This window comes from Castor canadensis, chromosome 16 (genome assembly GCF_047511655.1).
Source record: "Castor canadensis chromosome 16, mCasCan1.hap1v2, whole genome shotgun sequence".
NCBI lineage: Eukaryota > Metazoa > Chordata > Mammalia > Rodentia > Castoridae > Castor > Castor canadensis.
The window spans coordinates 62,506,537-62,530,353 of NC_133401.1; the positions used below are offsets into that span (position 1 = coordinate 62,506,537).

Below are 23,817 nucleotides of genomic sequence, written 5' to 3' on the forward strand. Positions count from 1 at the left end.
CTCAAAACATTTCAGAACTGCATCTGCATATACAAACTATATAGAGATATTTTTCATGTTTTCACAATCACTCCTTGTCTGTCTTTTATTATTCAACACTTAATACCAAATACATAATGCACACCAAGGAAAACACAACTGGTCATCTTGATATGCTTGATTTTATTAATTTTTAATTGTACAAGGAGCACAAGGGCATGAATTAAAGACACAATGGAAACAATGGGTGTTAAAAGCAAACAGAACAAACTCTGAGACATGAAACCACATAAAATCCATTCTGTGTATTCAAACAAAAAGGTGTATCACTCATTTCAAAAGTGTTATTTCAATACATGAAGTCTTTTGATTCAAATACAGCATAGACTTCAATTACTCAATATCAGTTCCGACTGAGTCTCACTGAATGGAGGATCATGATGTGCCCCTAGAGCCCAGGTGGGAACTGAACGCGATGGGTACGGGGATGTCATGATTTCCACTGTGAACAGGAGATGCCATCTCCATCCTCTTCCCTCAGACGACCTTCAGTGAGGGTTCTTCACACTTTGAAAAGGAGTTAAGACAAGCTGTGGTGGTAATGAAAAAAATGGTATGCTGCCTGACATTTGCATAACGTTTGTACTGAAGATGAGCTGTGACAGGGACACTTAAAGGACATGGGTGGCCATGCATGATTCATTTTAAAGTATTTTAGAAAAGATGGACTATTAGGTTTGACTTTCTGCTTCCTGTCTACACTGTTGCTGTGGAGAGAGGGCTATGACACACTGCTTATCACCATGACCTTGGCTGACTCAGCCACCCAGCTGCCTCTGTTCAGGCTTCCCACGACTCACAGTCCTACAGTTACTTGTCCCTTCTAAATAATTATGTAGATTCATTGTGCTATAATTACATGCTGTTTCTTGTCTTTGTATGGATGAGGCTGCCATGAGTCCTTGGATGATGGGAAGCAATTTAACAATGGATTCCTCCTTGGAACTCTCAGTGCAGAGCAGCTCAGACCTCATAGCTCAAATCCTTGAGAGCACCCCACCTGTGTCAGCTGCAGGGTCTGTGGGGCCATGCTGGATTGGGGGAGATCTGAGTCAGGTTCCCACTTATTGGTATGACACCTTGGATGACTTCCTAACCCATGGTCATGTTCCTTATGTGTGTACTCCACAGGATTACTGTCCTCAAAATAGGATTAGGACAGGGCCTGAAATTCAAATAGTATCCAACACAGAGACATTTCTGGCTATGTTAATAAGCATGAAGTCTTCCTTATACTTTAGTTATTTGGGACTCAAGACTTTTTAAGTCTTACAAACTTATACCTGTACAAAAAGTGTTAAGATATTTCATATGCATGAAATGTGATTGTCACCTATCCAGCTACAAACTTGCACTCAAATTCCATGAGATCACCTTGAATCTACTCAATGAAAATGCTACTTCCTTATTCTTAGAGTTCCATTCTCAAATGCTTTCACCCAGTAAGACTCAGATTTCTAAAAGTGGGTTTTATTTTTTGGTTTTTCCTAGGCTTCTTCAGCTTCGCAGTGGTGGGAAATGAGAAGGCAAAAGTGTCTCATTTCATTAATGTGACAAATTGTTTTTAATATAATATAGATACATGAAAATTTAAATGAAACCCACTTGATTTTGAATCTTCAAGAAATTTGAGTTAACAAACTGGTATATTAAAATCTTTATTTTTGAGGGAGAAATACTTTGAAAATACAGTCTAACACTTGCTCTAACCTGTCAAAATGGATTTCACTTATATACTAGTAAGATACTCATATACCAAGAATTGTTATTGATGGCTCTTTTTTCAACCTGTTTTCTGACAAGCTTGTATGCATATTTTTAAGTGCAAATAGTGTTGAGCCTTGGTACAAAGAATTCTATCTAGTTATCAATAATCACTGCTCCAGGTAAATGAGGCAGCAGTGACCGCTTATAATGCTGAGGTTGACGTCAGGTAGTTGTCCTATGATGCTCCAGCACCACTCTCCAGCTGTTCCAGAACACAGCTTAAATTTGACCACATCAATCTTAAATTTGATCAGGTCCTCACATTCTGGAACTCTTTCTTGAAGATTGGTCCCTGAGTGACTAATACTTTTTATGCATTACCTAGAGATTATCGCCAAAAATTAGAAAATAGAGCTAAGTGTCTGAGACTAGAAGAAAGAGTAAAGAATTATAATTCCAAGAAATACCACACATCAAGTTAAAATATGTTTACATATAATTTACAGCAGCATGGAAAAAGCATGTGCATTAAGGCAAAAGCAAATATATGATAAATAAGTAAAAACTTTGGGTACCATTGGATAAAAGTAAAAGCCAAGTATACATGTGAAGAATGAAAAGGAACAGAAGAAAATAACCACGTGACATTTACATCTTTTTATCAATGTTCCAAAATTTCAACAATAACTTTAAAGTGACTATAAATTTGACTTTCTTTTTATAAAAATTTCTTTTTATTACACAGGCAGTGTGGAATCATGATGTGAAGTTAGAGCCAGAAGGAAACTCCCTAACTGTGAGTACCAGTGCTGCTAAGTGGTTTGAGGGATACATGAGCTTTAATTGTGCTCTTTCTGTATTATTTCTGTGTTCTTTCTGTGTTATTCACATATTATTTCCACAGTCAGGGGAGGGAAATAAAAGGCATGAGTAAACCAAGGCAACAGGTTAGGGAGGCAGTCAGTTCACACAAACAGGGAGCAGCCTGCCTTGCCTGCTCCTCTAACCTGTGAGATGATGCATGGTGAGGACACTTGAGTCTCATAAGATTGCTGCCTGGCTTATAGCCAAGAAAAAAGGTGGTACATGGGAAAGAATGGCTGAGAACCAGCAATGTGTCCCATATCTTAACCTCATAGAGTCAAAGACTTTAAATAGGTCAAGGGGGAGTGGTTAGAAGACTTTGCTTTCCAGCCCATGGAACTTCTGTAAGTACAGGGGTCACTGTGGTTTCTATGTTTCTCATGCTGAGAAGGGTCTCAGAAGATGGTCTGAACCATGCCTTCCAGGTCCTAAGCGCCCTGTTCACAGAAGACACGTGAATTAACAGTAGGAAGATGGAAAAGATGTCACTACCATTAAGGGACATACAAATTCAAACCCAATGAGCTATCACTTTAACCCTGCTAGACTGGCTATAATCAAAATGATATAAAATTCCAAGTGTTGGTGAGGATATGGAAGGAATGTGAGATAACATTGCCACTCTGAAGAACTCTAGCAATTTCATAAAATAAAATTAAACAGAAGGTGAGCACCATTGTGTCTGAACTGTTTCCCCTTGTGTCTTCTGGAGCTCATGTTCAGTCATCAGCAAAGTGTCCAGTGGAAGACTCCTCTTTCTCCTGAAGCCAGGGCTTCTCCTAAAGCTTCTGGGGGCAGCCTCTTTCTCTTCCTACCACTGGGCTGGGGGGTGGGGCAGGAGTCCCCTGCCACTCTTGTTGCCTCTTCCTGATCATTCTCCTTCCCATCTCCTAAAAAATGTCCAGTTTTGAGTGTCCTACCCAGTCCAATCCAGCCTCACTCCTAGATCCTTCCCAGGCACAGCTCTAACACAGCTCTCTCACCTCTTGCCAGTTTCCCCTTTGTACTGGACCTTTCCTGTCAGCCTCCACAAGTTTTTGCCTTCTCCTCTCTTAAAAAACTTAAAGGCCACTCTTTTCACCCCAACTACTCTCCCCAGCTCTGCCCCATTTTCCTCCCTGCCAGCACCTTGAGAAGTTGTCCATACTTGATAACTTGAATAGTTCCTTCCCCACTCTCCCTCCAGACAGTCCCAGCCAGAAGAGCATTTTCAGCAGAGGGAACAACGCGCCATGGCAGGAAGTCATGGGGGCAGGTGTGCTGGGAAATCGAGTTTATGGGGCTGGAGCATGGGGGGAGGGGATAATGCGGCAAGAGAGGAAACTCAGAGGCGAGCACAGCGCTCCTGTGTACGCATGTGGCCATGAGCTGCATTCAGGAATTTGGACTCACGGGGATGGGGGCTGCCGTGACGCCCTGAGCTTCCTGTTGTAAGGCGCACGACCAGGCCAGCAGCAATGGATGGAGCAGCAGATGGTACTGGGCACCTGGGCCAGGGTAGGACCAGAGGGGCCCTGTCTCCCTGGCTCAGCATCCCGCACAGAGGGGGCTGCAACACCCAAGCAAAGCCCAGGGCACCGGTCAGCTTTGCCACGAAGCCTGTTTTGCTGGGAACTGATCTTTTGCTGAGGAAGAAAAGTGGCATGAGGAATTTGTTAAGATCACCACTGAGTTGGGTGGGTGCTCCCCGCCTTGCCTCCAGGACTGGACCATCGTTTCTGAGTGAGGCCCAGGCTCTGAGTGAGCTCCTGCCCATCCCTGTTCCCCATGGGCAGAAGCTGTGGCTGCTCCTGGTGCCAGCGCTCTGGAGCCAGCTTCCTACCAGGAAGTGACTGAGGAGAACCCTGGGCAGGGAGGCGTCCACACGGGGTCTCTGAAGTTCTGGGGCTTTGTCACGGTAAAGTAAAGACTACTGCTTTCTGTCAGTGACGCGGCAAGGACACAATTGTTTTGCATTGGCCTTGATCTCCCTCATCCTTTTGTGTTAATCTGCACACTAAAAGTAAGTTGGAATTAATATACCCTGGCAAACACACTCATTCTAAGATTGCAAAACCTTCAAGTGAGAACATTTGAATACATATCACAAAGGCCCATTTTCTTTGGGAGACATCATTGCCAGGGTGAAAGGCAGATAAACACATCCTTAAGTAAGAGGTATAGTCACAAAAGTCCCAAGCTGCAGTAATAAAGAGATTCTGAGATTATTACTGTGTTTGGGGAATGAATTGCTCTTGTCTGAAGCGTGGGAGGTTGAGGATATTTTTAATTTAATACATTAATCATTTACGTGTGACGTTCTTGCTCCTTCCTGTGGGAGCAATATGGAAATTCTGCAGGATGTTATAAATCATGTCAGTGTTTGGGCCTCATGCCTGAGAGGTCTGGCTATGGTAAGTTGTACTACTATTTTAAGATAGGAAGAAGTTTCCTGAAAGAGCTCCTTTCAGGTAATTAGGTCAGGGCAGAATCATGAATGGGGAAGATTGCAGCTCTGTCTGTGTGTCTGTCTGTGTGAGATACTACCCCTACCACCAGAGGCAGAGTGAGGCTGCTCTAAGCAGGCCTGTGACAGGAGGTACTACGATCATTCCCATTTTACAGGTGACTTGACTTAGTTGCCTAAGACAACTAAATGTATGTTGAGAAAGTACCAGCACGAAGACTTACATTCGAGTCTCATAGTTCACGTCTCTAACCTTTGTTACAGGTGCTGCTACCCAGGGTGGAACAGCCCAGCCTGGTCCAGGTAGTGGTGTCTTTATCTCTTGTGCCCACAGGTGGCACCAACCCCATAGCATATCAGCTGCCACATACTGTCTTCTATGTCCCTCAGAGTAGTATGCAAGTTTCTAGGCTCCTCTCTTCCCTTCCTCATTTTCCCTCCCCAGCTTCCTCTCACTGAGGAAAAAGTAGTTGGAGGAATGGGGAGACAGACAGTGCTCTCTGTTTGCATGCCTGGTGCATTGTTTCAGCTCAACAAACCACACAGGGGACCAAATGGGACCTCCAACAGAACAGCTGGGTAACTGGACTGAATCTCATTCAGACTGGTCTAAGGCTCATTCAGGCCCATCTTTCATGCTTCAACTCAAGCTTGGGATGGCTGTTGAAAAGGAACAAATCACACAGATGAATGTTACTGCCCATGTCTCACTCCTTCCTCACAAGACTCCTCAGCAAGACAACGAGCCTTCTGTCCTGAGCACCACCAGGGCCTCTGAGCCCTCCCAACTCTCCCTGCTTAAAGGTGCCTTTCTTTGGCACCAAGACGCAAGCCTGAAAAGCTCCCCCTGCCTACCTCTGGGTAGTCTCTCTATCAAGACATTCTCTAAACACTCAAACCCTGCAGTTCTGGATTCCGTATCTGACTGGGGTTCCAATCCTTGTGAGATCTCAAGTCTCTATTCAACAAAATTTTCAAAGAGGCAATGGCCACATACCTCATGATCAAACTGAAGACACGTCAGGGAGTTGCTGTACTGTCACCATTATGGTCACAGATCTGGCATCCAAGTTACGACCTAACATCTTGTCTATGGAAGCGAGAAACACCATCATTCAACTGTTTACCCTCAACCCTAGTGAGAGGCCCACTTGGGAGCACATCATGGGAAAAGTGAATCTCAGCCAAGCTGAGGAAAGTTCCCAGAGTCCTACTATAGAGACTTCGCCTGACACCTGTACTATACAACCTGGCCTCCATTTGTGATCTGGGTTGTAACCCGTGCGAGATCGGAAAGTCTCTGTTAGACAGAAAATTATTAAGGCATGGCCGCATACCTCGTGATGAGACAGCAGACATGCCGGTTAGCTGCACTGTTCGTGTTGTGCAGCAGCAGGTCCTGCACCATGGTATGACCTATCACCTTACCCCTCTACGGAATTGAAACGCGTCATCATTCAACTGCTTACCCTCGGTCCAAGGGAGACGCTCATTCTGAGCACATGTGGCTCAACCAAGGGCTTCAAGAAAGTTCACTCAGTCTATGTTTTGAAAACTGCCTAAACACCTGGACCCTGCAACCTGGTCTACATGTCCGGTAAGGGTTAAAACTCATGAGATCTGCTAGTCTCCATTAGAAAATTACTGAGGCACACATACCTCATACTTAGGTGGCACACATGCCAGGGCATAGCTGCACCATCCACATTATTTGCCAGCAGGTCCTGCACCCAAAGTATGATCTACCATCTGACCTCTCTATGGAATTGAGGAGAGGTTTTTTTTTTTGTCCTTTCTTTTTTGGTGCTGGGCTCGAACCCAGGGCCTCACACATGCTAGGCAAGCGCTGTACTACTGAGCTACATCCCAGCCCTCTCTATGGAATTGAAAAACATCATCATTCAACTATTTGCCCTCAGTCCTAGAATGAGGCACACTCTAGAGCACTTCATAGGACATCTGTGGCTTAGCCATGGGGGCAATGATCACTGAGTCCTTTTATCCAGACACTTCCCAAACACCAGGACCCTACAATCCTTGCCTCCATGCCTGACCTGGCTCAAAACCCATGTGAGATCTGCGAGTCTCTATTATCCAGAAGATTCAATAAGGCAATGGCCACAACCCTCATGCTTAAACAGCTGGTACTGCACCAAAAAGTATGCCCCTCCAACTTACCTCTCTACGAAACTGAAAAACACCATCATTCAACTGCTCACCCTCTGTCCTACAGAGAAGCCCACTCTGGGGTGCAATGGAGCACCCATGGCTGATCCAAGGTGAGGAAAGTTCACCCAGTCTTTCTATTGAGAAATTTCCCAAATTACATTGACCCTACAATCCAGGCCTCTATGTCTGACCTGGATTATAAACCCATCAGATGTGAGTCTCTATTAGACACAAAATACAATGAGGCAATCAAAACATTTCTCATGCTGAGGCAACAAACATGTCAAGATGTTGGCTGTCCTATCCACATTATGTGACAGTATGTCTTGCAAACAAGGTGTGGCCTACCATCCTATCTCTTTTAAGGATTTTCAAAACTTCATAATTAAACTGCTTAACAACAACCCCAGGATAGGCCTCCTCTGGAGCACATCAAGGACACCCCAGTTTCAGCCTTGGTGAACAAAATTCCCTGAGTCCTTCCATTGAGACATTATACAAACAATGGTACATGTTCCATTCTCACCTGGGTTACAACCCACATGAGATCCATGAATCTCTAGTAGACAGAAAATTCAATGAGGCAATGGCCACACACCTGATGCTGAGACAACCAGCACGACAGGGCATTAGCTGCACTGTCCACGGTATACAACAGTTCCATCTAATCTCCTTATGGCACTGTAAAACACCATCATTAACTGCTTACCCTCAACCCTCAAGGCTGGCCTTGAACCACAATCCTCCCAATCTCCCTCTCCTCAGTAGCAGGGGTTATAGGTGTGCACCAATATACCCAGCTACAATAATTACTTTTAAAGTAAAGCAGTTAAATAAGTTATGGTAGCATACATCTGTAGTCCCAGTTACTTGGGAGGCTGATGTGGGAGGATCACTTGAGTTCACAATTTTAAAACCAGCCTCAGCAATATAGTGAGATCCTCCCCTAAAAAGTGTATATCTATATCTATAAGAAATTCACCTGAAGTTGAAAGTGTAAAGATGGAAAAAGGTATTCCATGCAAATAGTAACTAACAGAGAGATGGAGTGGGTGTATTATTGTCAGAAAAATATGTTTTAAGTAAAAAAAGATGAAAAGCAAGTAGATTAAATATTTAGAAAAGGCTCAGCTGGCAAGAAAGTATAAAAAGGCATAAATGTATATGAACATTACAATAGAATACCAAAATATATGAAGCAAAATGTGAAAGAACTGAAAGGAGAAATAGGCAGTTTTGTATAATAGCTGGAGACATCAACATGTCATATTCAGTGATGGATAAAACAATCAGAGAAACGAAAAAGGAAAGAGATGACTTAGCAGCACTGTAGAGCAATTAGACCTATGCTCTCTACAGAACACTCAATCCAACAGCAGCAGAATGCACATCCTCAAGTGTGCGTTGGACTGCCAGGATAGACCATATATGAGGCCACAAAGTGAGCTTGAACCAGTTGAATAAAAGATTAAAAATCACTTAATGTATTTTTTTCTAATCATAAAATGAAGAAACCAGAAAGAAAAATTAATAATATATGGAAGTTAAACAATTTTCTCACCCATAGCCTACCTCGGCAGGGCAGTGGGGTAGGTTGCCAAGAGATGGAAGAAAACACTCTGAGATACAAGATTTACTGAAACTTAGTGACAGGGAAGCTATCGGTGGAAAGCAGGGAGGTTGGGTGGAGCAGCACCAACCTCCACAGAGCCGCTAAAGTCCAGTGGTGACCACAGGTGGACAAGTAACAACTTGTCACTTGTGGTGCTTCACCAGTAATACATATCCTTGCCACCATATTATTTGAGGACCAGTAATGTCCAGATGGACCAGGAGTGTTGTCCTCTCCACTGTGCTCCTTTATGACCCCTGATTACCTCAGGGAGAGGGGTTAAGGGTTAGATTACACAGCTGTGACACATCAGCTCAGCTGCTCTGTGCTTGTGTGACCAGCACTTCCCAGGAATAGCTGACTTAGCAGGTGAGCAGGAGGCAGAGCTCTTCTAGATGACACTAGTTTGCTCTCACTCTCATGTGCATGACAGGGAGTCAGAGCCCTCCAGGTGGCCCTTATCTCAGCGTTCCAGTCTTGGCCCACTGTCACTGTCCCCTTGACTTGGCAGGAGTCTCAGGGAATGGAAAGGGGGTGTTTCAGGGACAAGTTACTCGGTGCTGACACTGTTTTTCTCAGGGGTGACACAACAGCACATTCTTCAACAGCCAGGGGATTTAAAAAGAAATCATAAAGGATATTAGAAAATCTCTGCAGATGAATGAAAATGAAAAATTAAAATGAAAAAGAACTTACCAGCAGTTGTCATGGTATCTTCCACCAGACCTGAGCTGGGCTTTGCTATTACATGAGGAACCTACATTCATCACCACATGAAGTTTTTGTCTGGCGAGATTCTTCTGGTAGCCTTTTGGGTGGCAGCAGGGAAAGATGAAACATCAAAAAATGTTGGTAATTTAGTACTGTGGTGGTGCTGGGGTTTGAACCCAGGCCCTCAAACTTGTTGGGCAGGTGCTCTACCACTTGAACCATACCCTGAGCCCTTGCTGTTAGCCTTTTGAGAGTCAGTTGGGAGTCTGCCTGGAACCTCAGTTGTATCATCAAGGCATGACCTGTCCTGACTGCCTAAAGGGAATCAGATCAGAAAAATGTCAGGCATTCACACAAGCAGGAATGAAGACAATCACAACGTCTGTCACTGAGTAAGACCTTTGTCACCACATGAAAGTAGTTGCTCATGTACACCCTGAAAACACTAAAGAAAAAAAGGTAGACACCATAAAGAGGTCCATGTTGTGAACCAGGAACAAGACAGAGATGCCACTCACACCACTTCTGTTCAACACACCATTGAAAATTTTAGTCAAGGCCAAGAAACTAGTCAAGAAAAAGAAAGATATCCAAATTAGAAACTAAGAAGTAAGATTAGTTCTGTTCACAGAAAATCCTAAAGATTCCACACACAGAAAAAGTGTCTGAACTGATAGACGAATTCAGCAAATTTGCATGATACAAAATCAACATTCAAATAGTAGTTGCAGCCAAGCACCAGTGGGTCACACCTGTAATTCTAGTTACTTGGAATGCTAAGATCCGGAGGAGGATTGCAGGTCAAGACCAGTCTGGGAAAATAGTTCTCAAGACTCCATCTCCAAAATAAACAAAGCAAAATGGACTGGAGATGTGGCTCAAGCAGTAGAAGGCATGATTTGTAAGAGCGAAGCCCTGAATTCAAACCCCGTCCCACCAACAACCAATGCAAAAACCTAGTTGGGTTTCTATACACTAGCAATGAACAAAAAAATTAAGAATACTAATCTATTTCCAAAAAGAATAAAAAGATTAGCAATGAATTTAAATGAAGGAGTAAAAGATTTGTACACTGTAAACTACAAAACATTGCTTAAAATTTAAAGGCTTAAATGGAATGATATCTTGTATTCATGAACTGGGAGGTTTAATACTATGAAGAAGAAAATATTATCCAAAGAGATTTATAAAGTCAATGCGTTCCCTATCAAAATTCAAATAGCCTGATTGTAGAAATAGAAAAGTCAATCCTCAAATTCATATGGAATTGTAAGGGCCCTGAATAGCCAAAATAATCTTGAAAAAGAAGATCTAAGTTGGAATACTCAAACTTCCTAATTTCAAAAGTTACTACAAAACTCCAGGAATCAAACTGGTATGGTATTGACATAAGAATAGGCATATAGATCAGTGGAATAGCATTCCCAGAAGTAGACACACACACACACACACACACACACACACACACACAAACACGCACACACACACACAAATGCACACACACATACACACACACATACTTCATTTTTGACAAGGGTTTCAAGGTTATTGAATGGGGAGAGAGAACAGTCTTTTCAATAAGTTGTTTTGGGAAACTGAATAGTCACATGGCAAAGAATGAGGCTTGACCCTTGTATACCAGATATAAAAATTAACTAAAAATGAATCAAAGACCTAAATTTAAGATCTAAAATCATAGAACTCTTGGAAAAAGATGTAGGAGGAATAGCTTCATGATACTGGGTGGGTAAGAAGGTTTCCTAGGTATAATATTTTTTCAAGAGAAAAATAAATATAATGGTTTCACCAAAATTAAAATGTATGCATAAAGTAACACTACCAGGAAAGTGAAAAATAAAACCCAAAGAATGAGTGTCATATGTGTAAATTAGTTACTTACAGCTGGCAAGTAACTAATATCCAGAACATACAAAGAACTCCTACAATTCAACAACATGAAACAAACAACTCAATCCACAAATGGGCAAAGAACATGAACACACATTTGTGTAAAGCTATTCAGTCAATAAGTACATGAAAATACTCAGCATTACTAGTTATTAGGGAAGAGCAAATCAGAACTACAGTGAGATATCATTTTGTACTCACTAGGATGGTTTTTATAAAAAAAAACCAAACAACAAAAAATACCAAATATTACTGAGGATGTAAGGAAATTGGAACCCTTGGGCATTGCAGGTGGGAATGGAAAATTATGCAACTACTGTAGAAATTTTGATTACTCCTTAAAAAGTTAAATAGAGGCTGATGTTGGTGGCTCATGCCTATAATCCAGCCATTCAGGAAGCAGAGGTCAGGAGGATTGTAGTTTGAGGCAAGCCTGGGAAAAAAATTAGCAAGACCCCATCTTGACCAACAAGTTGGGTGTCATGCTGTGTGCCTGCCATCCCAGCTACATGGAAGATATAAACTAAACAAGAGAATGGAGGTCTGAGACTGGCTCCAGACAAAAACACAAGACCCTACCTGTTAAACCAGTAAAGCAAAAAAGGAATATGGGCATGGCTCAAGTGGTAGAGTGCCTGCCAAGCAAAGTGTGAGGCTCTGAGTTCCATCCCCCCCCAAATATTCCACCACTTTCCAAAAGCATCCTCCACTCTGGGAAACAAGCTTTTAAGACATAGGCCTTTGGAGGACATTCCAGATCCAAATTATAGCAATTACCACATACCCAGTAGCTCTGCTGATTGTTATACCCAAAAAGAATTAAATGCACAGCTTCAAACAGATGTTTGCACACCATGTCTATAACAGTATTATTCATAATAGTCAAAAGGTGGAAACAAACCAAGCGCCCATCATGAATAAACAAAATATATATGGAGCCAATTGATTGCTATAGACAAGTTAATATCTCCCTCTTTTCACATAGTTACCACATGTGTGGCAAGAATACTTAATATGTAGTCTTATAGCAAATTTTAAGGTTACACCATAGTATTATTAGCTATAGTTCCCATTCTGCACATTAGATCCACAGAACTTACTCATCATTTCTCCCAACCCACTTTACCCCAAAACTGGTAACCAACACTGTTGTCTGCTTCTTTGAGTTCTTAGATTATAGATATAAGATCATGGAATACACTTGACCTTTGAACAACTAGGATTGAGTTATCTTGTTCCAGTTACATCAGGAAAAAAATTTTTTCTTTGAGATTTGTAGCAATCTGAAAAAGCAAAGCCTAAAAATATTTTTTGTTTTATTATTCATATGTGCATACAAGGCTAGGGTCATTTCTCCCCCCTGCCCCCACCCCCTCCCTTACCACCCACGCCACTCCCTCCCTCTCCCCCCGACCTCCTCAATACTCAGCAGAAACTATTTTGCCCTTATTTCTAATTTTGTTGAAGAGAGAGTATAAGCCATAATAGGAAGGAACAAGGGTTTTTGCTGGTTGAGATAGGGATAGATATACAGGGCATTGACTCACATTGATTTCCTGTGTGTGGGTGTTACCTTCTAGGTTAATTCTTTTTGATCTCACCTTTTCTCTAGTTCCTGGTCCCCTTTTCCTATTGGCCTCAGTTGCTTTAAGGTATCTGCTTTAGTTTCTCTGCATTAAGGGCAACAAACGCTAGCTAATTTTTTAGGTGTCTTACCTATCCTCACCCCTCCCTTGTGTGCTCTCGCTTTTATCATGTGCTCAAAGTCCAATCCCATTGCTGTTTCTGTGGAGAAGTCTGCTGTGATTTTGATGGGTTTACCTTTGTATGTTATTTGTTTTTTCCCTCTTACAGCCTTCAATATTCTTTCCCTAGTTTCTGAACTTGTTGTTTTAATGATGATATGTCATGGGTAGTTCTATTTTGATCTGGTCTGTTTAGTGTCCTGGAGGCCTCTTGCATCTGTATGGGAATATCTTTCTCTAGATTTGGGAAATTTTCTGTTATTATTTTGTTGAATGTATTACGCATTCCCTTCGCTTACACCTCTTCTCCTTCTTTGATGCCCATGATTCTCAAGTTTGGTCTTTTGATGGAGTTGGTGAGTTCTTGCATTTTCTTTTCACAGGTCTTCAGTTTTTTAATTAATAGTTCTTTGGTTTTTCCTTTAATTACCATTTCATCTTCAAGTTCTGAGATTCTGTCTTCTGTTTGTTCTATTCTGCTGATTGGCCTTCCGTTTTGTTTTGCAATTCTGTTTCATTCTTTTTTTCTGAGGTTTTCCATATCCTGGGTGGTTTCCTCTTTAATGTTGTCTGTTTTTGTCCTGGGTTCATTTATCTGTTTATTCATCGTGTTCTCTGTTTCACTTTGGTGTTTATACAGTGCTTCTATGGTTTCCTTTATTTCTTCTTTTGCTTTTTCAAATTCTCTATTTTTGTTGTCTTGGAATTTCTTGAGTGTCTCCTGTACATTTTGGTTGACCATATCCAGTATCATCTCTATAAAATTCTCATTGAGTACCTGTAGTACGTCTTCTTTTAAATTATTCTTGTGGGCTTCATTGAGTTCTTTGGCATAGTTTATCTTCATTTTGTTGGAGTCTGGATCTGAGTATCTATTTTCTTCATTTCCCCCTGGTTCCTGTACTAAATTTTTGCTGTGGGGAAACTGGTTTCCCTGTTTTTTTCTGTCTTCCCGTCATTGTCCTTGGTGTTGTTATTGTCCCTGTACTGTGTGCAATTAAGTATTTTCTAGCTTGTAATAATAACAATGGTGATATTTAGAATGGAAGGGTGAGAGGAGATGGAAAGCAAGAAGTTAAAGAAAAAGAAAAAACAAATAAACAGACAAGTAGGAAAAAACAAAACAAGAAATCAAACAAAAAAGTTTCAAAGACATAAACAGGGAGCATTAGTGTACTAATCGACAGTAAGCTGAACAGGCATTAGAGAGACAGAGAGAGGATTGAAAATAACAAATAAAAAGAATAAAGATAAGAATAAAAATAAAAAATAAGTAAATGAAAGAAATATATATACATATAAATAAAATAAAACAAAATGTAAACTAGAAAATAAAAAAAACTCTCCAAGTTCAAATGCAGTGAAGTTTCAGTCTTAATAATTTTGGTGTCCGTCTCAGCCTCCAATTCTGGATATGGTGTCTCAGACGTTGTTCTGTAGTTGTCTCATCAAAGGGGATGCATAAAGTAGAACAAAACTGCACACACACACACACACACACACAAAACCCACAAGGTGTCCCAAGTTCAAATGCAATACAGTTTCAGTAAGTTTTTCAGCATGCAGGTGTAGTTTGGTTGTTTTCTCATCAAAGGTAGGGAGAGAGGAAAAAAAAAAAGAGTCTGGAGACAGTTCTGTGAATGGTATCCGAGGCTGTGGCTTGTCTGCCCGCTGCTGTCAGCCTGCTGTTGCTGGAGGCTTTATTTATGCAGATCTCAGGAGTGAGTTTAACACTCACCTAGCCCCTAGGCTTTGTTTACTCAGAGTTCTCCTGTGCGCAAGCCTCTGCTACAAGCTTTCCCCTTTCCAAGCACACTGGGGGAGGTGACACTGCAGCCGCTTTCTCAGGCCAGCGTGTTTGTTTACAGTTCACATGGGAAGTGGGTCTTCCCCCCTCTCCTGTGGAGTTTTTCTCCCACCGCCACTTTTACAAGCTTTCCTGCTCCTGGTTGCTGGGCGCACGCCCCCGCTCTCGCTGGAGCCTCTCCGGCCAGGCCTGGCTTGTTTATTTACAGTTCCGGGAAGGATTCCCTTCCCCACCTCCTCGGTACTCAGTGCGCCCCACCCTCTTTCCATGTGCCTTTATTGTTCTTATTGCTTATTACTCAGTTTCTCTTTTTTCCCCGGGTGGAGGTCGGTCTGTCCAGGGGGCTATGCTGATCTGGCCCAGGGTTGTCTGTGGAAGTACCACGGTATTGCTAAGCTCACCTTGTCCACATCTTCCTAAGCCGTCTGGGTGCGGGCGACTGGCAGCCCGGGGTCCCTCCTGGTTTCTCCGTTTAACGTGAAGTGGAGATTCTCTGTGCCGGCTGGAGGTGTGGAGGCGTCAAATTTTTGCCTCTTCTCGGTGGTTTTGCCTGCAGGGTGTGTCTCCAGCATCTCTCCAAGATTTCACTATAGGAGGCACGCTTTCTGCTTCCTCCCTCTAGCCGCCATCTTGGAATCCTCTCAAGATTTCTAAAAAATATTTTTTAAATTAAGAAAAAGGAACATCACAAATGAGTAAAATATATGTAGATAACACTCTATTATTTAAAACTATACACAATTCTATGATAAAAGTTAAAATTTATCTACACTTACCCACATAAACAATATGTGGTTTCAATGACAGGTGAGAAAAATGTAAACAAATGTAAAAATGTAAAGATGCAGTATTGTTATGGCACAAAATAAACTCTACTGCATACTGTGCCATCCCTGTTGCTATGATGACAAGTTCCTGTGTCAGGAGTATCCACTTCAAATCATTTCAACCAGCAGCTACTCTTACATGGTGTACCCCAGTAAAAGGTGATCTCACAGTTGTCATGAAGCTTTCACCATATGTGATACATATGACACAAAATATATCTTAATCACCTGTTCAAATTAGTTTCTGGTCAAAGTAGTTAAGTTTGGGAGGAGTCCAAAGTTGTCCTAGGAATTTCAACTACAGGGGGATGAGGGTAGGTGTCCTGAACCCCTGCATTGCCGAAGAGTCAACTGTATAGTAAAATAGTTACTGTAGTGGAATGAACTAACCTATCAGTCATCTCACAGTTATCTATTTCCCCACCTGTGGCAAGAGAGGCTGTGATCTACACACAAAATACAGGAGTAACTCACCCTCATGTTGTACAAGTCCATCCTCCACATCTGCTATTCTGTGTCCTTTGACCTCCATCTCCACATTTCCTCTCTTGCCCATGCTAACCACTGTTTCATTCTCTGAGTGCTTGAGCAATTTGGGCTGTTTCTCTGTTTCTTCTTATGTCTTGGTGTTTTTGTTGGAATTTGAACATTTGAAGAAACATTCACCTCTCCCAGTCTTGCAGATTGTATTTATACAGCAGGCCATCTTCAATCAGCCAGGGTAGAGATTCTGGGGGCCTTGCTTATGTTTTCTGGAGATGGAGATGAGTCTGTTCTTAGCTTGTGTAATATAAATTCACAAAGAGATTACTTGGATTTTTAGGCAGTCTTAATTTCTTCCACCCTCTGGTGTCTTTTTGTGGAACTGCAATTTTGGGTGCTACAGCAAAGATCTCTGTTCTCAGCTGCCCTCAAGGAAAATAATGCCAGTTCCAGGTCAGTGCTCAAGACAGAAAGCAGTGCCTAGGCAGCACCCCAACATATTGGATGTATGTTTCATTCTTCTCTTGAGGGAAAAGCCTCAAGTTGGGCGTTTTTCTCAATTGTTCTGAGCTGCACTGTCCTGGGGCATGGAATGGGTTTTTTTGACCTGTTTCCTCTTGCTATGATAAAATACCTATGGACCTAAGCTTTTACTGCCCAAGCATAGTTTGGTTTGCCATAGTAAGTTCTAATTAGTAAATTTAGAGCAGGCAGACACAAGTTCTGTGGAGTCATGTTCTCACTGAGAGGTGGTCACTGTGGCATATTTGGCCAGTCCGCGTGGGGTGCTATGATTTGAATGTGGTTTGCTCCCCAAGGGTTCATGTGCTAGAGGTATGGTCCTCAGTGTGTCAGTGTTGACGTGGTAGAACCTTTAAGAGATGGGGTCTAGCTAGGCATGGTGTCTCACATCTACAATCCCAGCTGCTCAAGAGGCAGAGAGAGGAGGATCTTGAGTTTGAGGCCACTCGGACAGTTATCATGAATCCTATTTAAAAAGAACAAACTAAAAGCAAAAAGGACTGAGGGTCTGGCTCAATTGATAGAGCACTTGCCTAGCAAACACAAGACCCTTAGTTCAATCCTCAGTATCACATAAAAACAGAGGTGGGGTCTAGTGTGAGGTAATTAGGTCAATGAGGCACTGCCCTCAGAAGAGATGAATGCTGATTTTGAGGAGTGACTTTGTCTTCTCAAGATTGGATTGTTATAAAGTAAGGTCACCCCGTGCTCCCCTCTTCTACACAAGCCAGTTTTTCATCCTAGTTCTCCACCATGTTGTGATTCAGCCCTCAACAGTGACAGATCAGATGGGACCATTCAATCTTCCATTTTTAGTCCCCAAAACTGTGAGTTAAATAAATCTCTTCTCATTATAAAATACTCAGCTCCAGAAATTGTATAATAGCAATTGAAAACAAACCAATACATCGGATGTGATTGTCAAAACGGTGAGTCAAGTAGATTGAAACTAGCTGTCCCATAGGAGCTGGCTACCAGGAGGCAGTTATATAAGGCAGGTAGCTGAATAGACCACCTTGTGGAACTGCAAGGAGGTAGACAACTGGAAACTTTGTCTAAGCTCTGCCTGTGGTATGTAAAAGTCCAGGTTCTTTACAAAATGGCTGCTAAGGCAACATAAAGTTATAAAGATCTCATTGTACCCCGAATATGCACAAAGAAGGGGTTCAGGTGAGTACACAGTGAGATGGCACCTTCCTACAAGTCAGGAGGCCTCAGAATGGAACCTACCTGCCAGCACCTAGACCTTGGACTTCCCCTCATTCAGAACTGTGAGAAAGAAATCTCTCATTTGCAAGCCACTCAGTCTGTGGTGTTTTGTTAAGGCAGCGCAAGCAGACCAATGAGCTTAACCCACAACCAGCAATTCTGCTCTTAGGTATCTGTCCAAGAATAATGAAATCTGTGCCCACTAAAGACTTGTACACTAATGTTCACAGCTGGTTTACTCAGAACTTTGAAGTAAACTTAGTGTTCATTAGCAGGTGGATGGATAAGCAAATTTTTGAATATTTATGCAATGAAATGCTACAAGGTAATTGAAAAGACAGAACTACTAATACATAAAACATCATGGGTGAATCTCATAAATAATATGTTAGTGAAACAAGCCAGACACAAAAAAGTATATACTATATAATTTAATTTCTATGAGGTTTTACAACTGACAAAAGCAACTTATGGTGAAAGAAATCAGAATACTGTTTGCTGCTAAATGGGTGGTTTTCAGTGGTGGGTTACTCAGCTTACAATTACTGTGAAAAATACTGAGATAATCAACTTATAAGGAGGCAAGGTTTATTTTCACTTCTGGTTTCAGTTCATGGTTGGATGGCCCTGTTGCTTTGAATCTATAGCAGCACAGTACATCATGGTGAAAGCACATGGCAGAGGAAACGGATGAACTCATAACAGCTAAGAGGCAAAATAAAGAGATATTAAAGGGCCAGGGTCCCCTTGTCCCCTTCAAAGGCTCACCTACAGTGACTTACCTTCCTCCCATTATATCTCACCTTCCAAATATTCCACCATGAGACTCAAAGTGTGGCTCAAGCCATGGAGCACCTGTCTAGTGAGCACAAAGCTCTGACTTTAAACCCCAGTACTGCAACAATAACAACAGCAAAGAATAAAAGAAAAAAAGAGAAAAAAAAGTTCCACCACCTTCTAATAGTGCCAAAAGCTGTAAGCTCTTGATACATGGACCTTTGGGGGCCATTCAAGATCTAACTGGAAGTAGCTTGAGGGAACTTTCTGGGATGATGAGAAGGTTCCGTGTCTTATTTGAAGTCAAACGCATTTCTCAACATTTAAAAAAATGTACACTTAGCCTCATTTACTAAATATCAAATAGTATTAGAGGGAAATAAAACAAGTATCATTAATGTGTTGCTGTCACACATTAATTATAAGAATCTTATCAGTCAATGCATGTTCCTGTGGCTGAATATTCAAGAGATCTGAAGACAGAGCTCATCAATAAGTAAGCCCATTATGGCTGGCTGACATCCATTCTGAAATATTTTTTACCCCCCCTTTCCTGAAAAGTATAAAAAAAAGTATGCTTATGTGTGTTTTTGTGTGCACATAAACATTCAATATTTTAGACATTCAACGTTTTACCAATCTTCTTTGATTTGTTATCTGTACCTTCCCTCAAAAGCAGTACATTATTTGATGGTGTAGAATGGATAAGGATTGTTAAAATAAATGACTGTCATCCCCAAATTGCTGAAATATGTGGTTTCAGAGCTTCCCACAGACCATTTATAACACAATTCTTAAACTGTAAACACAAGTATGTCCAGTATTTTTTAAATTTCAAACACAAAGAAAAGTTGATAGAAGTTTATAGAAACCATATACCACCTCTCAGATTCTATCACTGACATGTTTTATCACTACTAGCAGAGTCCTGAGCAGCTAAAGCCTGGAAACAACATAAAATGTCCACAGTAGATAAAACTATCTGCAATAAGAAGGATGACTCTAACAAAAAGGAGAATAAGACACAAAAATATAGATGTATGATTTATTATATAAAGTTGGTCACAAGTGAAACTCTTGTGTAAGAATATGTAAATGGGTGGTAAAACCATAAAGAAAAGTCTATCTCAAAAGTCATGACAGGTGCTGTGCTTAGAGGGAAGTACTGGGTGGAGGTGTGGCTCAAGTGGTACAGCAGCTGCCTGGCAAGTGTGAAGCTCTGAGTTCAAACCCCAGTACTGCCAAAAAACAATTTTAAAAAATCAGAAGGGAGTACTGAGTGTTAACGAGGGTCTACTTCTCAACTTGGGAGGATGGTTACAGGGTCTTCTCTTTGTCATCATGTGTTGTATTGGACACTATATTTTCAATAGTGTGAGAAATGAGCATTTACGAATCAATGCTGGATTTATTTCTTTACTATATTTCTTCATTCCACAAACTGTGCAAGGTTTCTTAAAATAATGAATGCATAATTTTCAGAGTAACAAAAGACTATTCCTTTAAAAAAATTTGTATACATAGTATTGCAAAATGAAAATTCAAATTTGAACACTTCAATAGGAAATGGCCAGTGTACAAACTATAGTTTTGTGTTAGTCAGATTTTTCATCACTGCAATAAAATACTTGGCATAAACAACTTCAGGGAAGGATTTGTTTTGGCTCATGGTGTCAGAGGTTTCAGTCCATAGCTCTTGGCTCCATTGATTCTGGGTCTGTGATGAGGCAGAGCATGTGGCAGAGACAGAGAGGTACCCAGGACAAGGTGCAGCCCCAGTGACACACCCCCTGTGACCTAATTTCTCCACCAAAGCCTACTCCTAAAGTTTCCACCACCTCCCAAAATAGCTCCACCAGCTAGGAGCCAAGCGTTCAATGCATGAGCCTTTTGGAGAAGGACAGATCGTATTCAAACCATAACGAGTTTGTAATGTTATATCTTTCAAAGACCCCCTGGAGTAAAGACCTGGTCCCCAGCTTCAGGCAGTATTGGGAGGGATGTAGCCTGGTGGGAGGTAGTCCTGTCATTGGGGGTGTGTGGCTGGGAGAGGATTGCAGGACCCTGGTCTCTTTGGTCTCTTTCTCTTTCCCTCTTTTTCTTGTATCCTAGCAATGATTTGAGCAGTTTTTTTCCATCACAAGCTCCTGACCATGTTGTGCTGCCTTGCTACAGGTCCAAAAGCAATGGGGCCTAAAAAAAATGGGGTCCAAAACTGGGACCTAAAAATAAACCTTTCCTCCTATAAGTTAATTACCTGATGTAATTATTTCAGTAATGGAAAGCTGACATGGTACCTATATATCTAAAGTATCTAAATAATGAACAAATTTGTAACACATTTAATTTTCCAAGTAACTAAAATTATATACAAAAACAAGATAACATTTTTATTACATCTAATTTCACAAGTTCTTAAAATTACATATTCAAACAAGATAACTATTTGCTCTATTAAATACAAGCCTTAAAAGAAAATCCAGAGTGGGTGGGAGCAGTCAGCAACTGCTCATGGAAATATAAATTGTAAAACCTTCTAGGAAGAAAATCAGGAAGTGTACAGAAATGTGTGAGAGTTCTACCCATCCTTGATCCAGCAATTAAAGTTCAAGGAGTTTAAGAAAATAATCTTCAAAGATATAGGTGCACGGATATTAACAGTGCAGAAAAGAACCTTAAAATAAATAACTAGCAATAGGGGTTTAATTAGATATATTGAACTAAATTAAATAAGTTTTAGTTAAATACTTTTAAAACATTAAATGCAGTGAATACACGGAAGCTATTAGAAACACTACTGAGAGAATATTAATTCCAATGTCCAAGGCATATTTTTCAGTGGGGGAAAAATAGGACAGGTGACAAGTGCTATGTGCAATATTCTATTACCTTAAAATGAGAGTGACAATGACTGACTGAGATTAATATAGAACACAAAGGGCTGTTATAAGGAGTTAATCAAATGACATCATTAATTTTCTGTTTAATGGCACCATTTTCTTTTAGCTCTTTAGTATTTGCCAAACCTTGTTTTTCTTGAAACAAAGTATTTACTTAAAAACAAATTGTCTGTTGGTTCCTAGTACCTGGAATGCGTCTCCCCAGGCCCCGACTTCCCGAGCTGCCTGGGAACCTTTGCTCCTTCTCACCGGACAGGCCACCCAGCTCACATTCCCAAATTGTCCCCAGAAACCCCAATCCTGCGCTTCCTTTGCTTTTCCCGGTAACAGGGATCCTCTAAAGTGCTGTGCGATTATCTCTGTGACTTCTTGTCTGCTCCCTGCCTTATAAAACCTACTCCACCTAGAGCAATGGTATTCGTTTTGTCTGTTAAGGTATTTCAGAAGGGACTCTGATGCCTGCACTAAGCAGGTATTCAACATCCCTTTGCAGAGAACTGCAGGAAACAGGTGTCTGCTCTGGAGCACCATATGCTGACCTCACCGTCAGTCACACGAGTGCACAGCGATGACACTGACCTCGACTAACCTACCTTCACTGACTGGAACCCAGGGCTCCACAGCTGAGGGAGCAGCGGGTGAGAACTCAGGAGCGCTTCAGGAGCCTTGTGGCTGCATGAAAACGTTATTGACAGACAAACGCGAGAAACTACACTTCCCAGAAGGCGTTGGTCCTCACCTGGACTACATTTCCCAGGAGAGTTAGCGTCATCGCTACTCTTTCATTCCCCCCCCGCCGCCCGCTCGGATACAAGCTGAGGTCTTGCTGGCGGAGCACTGAAACCAGGCGGGGCTGGGATTGCCGCGGGCAGACCCAGACCTTGGGAGGAGGCGGAGAAGCGTTCTGAGAAGCTCCGGGAGCGTATGTGGGCGCGGCCATATCCAACGCCCTCCTCTGCTCTAAAGTCCGAGACCCCGCCTGGACGTGTGCGGTCGGCGCTCGGTCCCGGTTCGCCCCAGCGCAGCCTCCCGCCTCCTGAGCTCCGTCCCGGCGCGTTCCCGGCCCGCGCTGCCGGCTTGGAGCGGCCGCGGCCGCGGTCACGCGTGGGAAACGCGGTCCTCCCCGGGGAGCCAGGCGCCCGCCCCCCACGCCAGAGCCAGGACCAGAACCAGAACCAGGTCGTCCTTTTCTGGGCCGGTCCCCGCCGGGCATGGGGAAACCAGCATTTGCCTGTTCTGGAAAGATTTTCTCCAAAAACCTGGAAATTGATTCCTTGACAGGCGGCCGAGAAATTGGGTGGGCGAAGCTTGAGGCTGAGGAAGATTGTGGCAAGGAAGACAGTGAGACTAGAGCCGCTGCTCAGGGTGCGGGCTTGGAGTCCTGTGACTTCTCATTGACTGTGCCAGTGGGGACAGGTGGCCCCACTCTGCCCTGTTTCCTGATCTACAAAGTAGGGGCGCTAAGCAGTGTAAGGCAGTGCCTGGCATGGGGTGGGGCTCAGTGGTGGAGTCCAGGAGATTCTCTGAAAAAAGAAGAGAGGGGCCTGGGCCTCCATGGGCCCAGCCCTTCCCTGGTCCTGTCCACTCCCAGCTCCTTCTGACTTCCCTCTCTGAAGGTCCTTGGGATTGGACAGCTGCTGAGTCTGAGTGGCTGAAAGCAGAACGGGATTCTTTTTGGTCCCTTTTTCTCTCAGATCCAGCCTCTGAGGTACAGTGCAGCCATTCTTGGGAGAAGAGCTCAGACAGAGGACATTGCTCCTGAGCAAAAGGAAGCACAGTCTCAGGTGAGCTCATTGCCCTCTCAGTTCTTAGTGATGGAGAGAAGTTTTTCCTGCCTTAATTGAAGTTCTCACCCAATACAACCTTCACCAGGATTTGGTGCCCATGTGTTTATGTAGAAAGAGTTGGTCCACCCTCCTGGGTGTGAATTCTGTAGGGAATACTCCCCACACCCCGTATGTCTAGTTCACTTTTGTTCACTAATCTCAATCTGTGGTGTCATAACTAATTTGACATGTAAGATGCCAGGTGTCTTTTCATCACTGGACAAACATGCACACCTGGGAAAATTCTGCTCTGGCCCTGCCACCT

General features: G+C 42.4%; 1 long non-coding RNA gene across 1 annotated transcript; it reads right to left on the reverse strand.

The window, feature by feature from the left end:
• Positions 1-149: 149 nt before the first annotated feature.
• On the reverse strand, positions 150-22,535 carry LOC109697117 (uncharacterized). Its single transcript, XR_012442518.1, has 3 exons — positions 22,320-22,535; positions 9,534-9,645; positions 150-3,047 (listed from the first exon to the last, which is right to left on the reverse strand). It is a non-coding gene; the product is annotated as an uncharacterized lncRNA (long non-coding RNA).
• Positions 22,536-23,817: the final 1,282 nt, after the last annotated feature.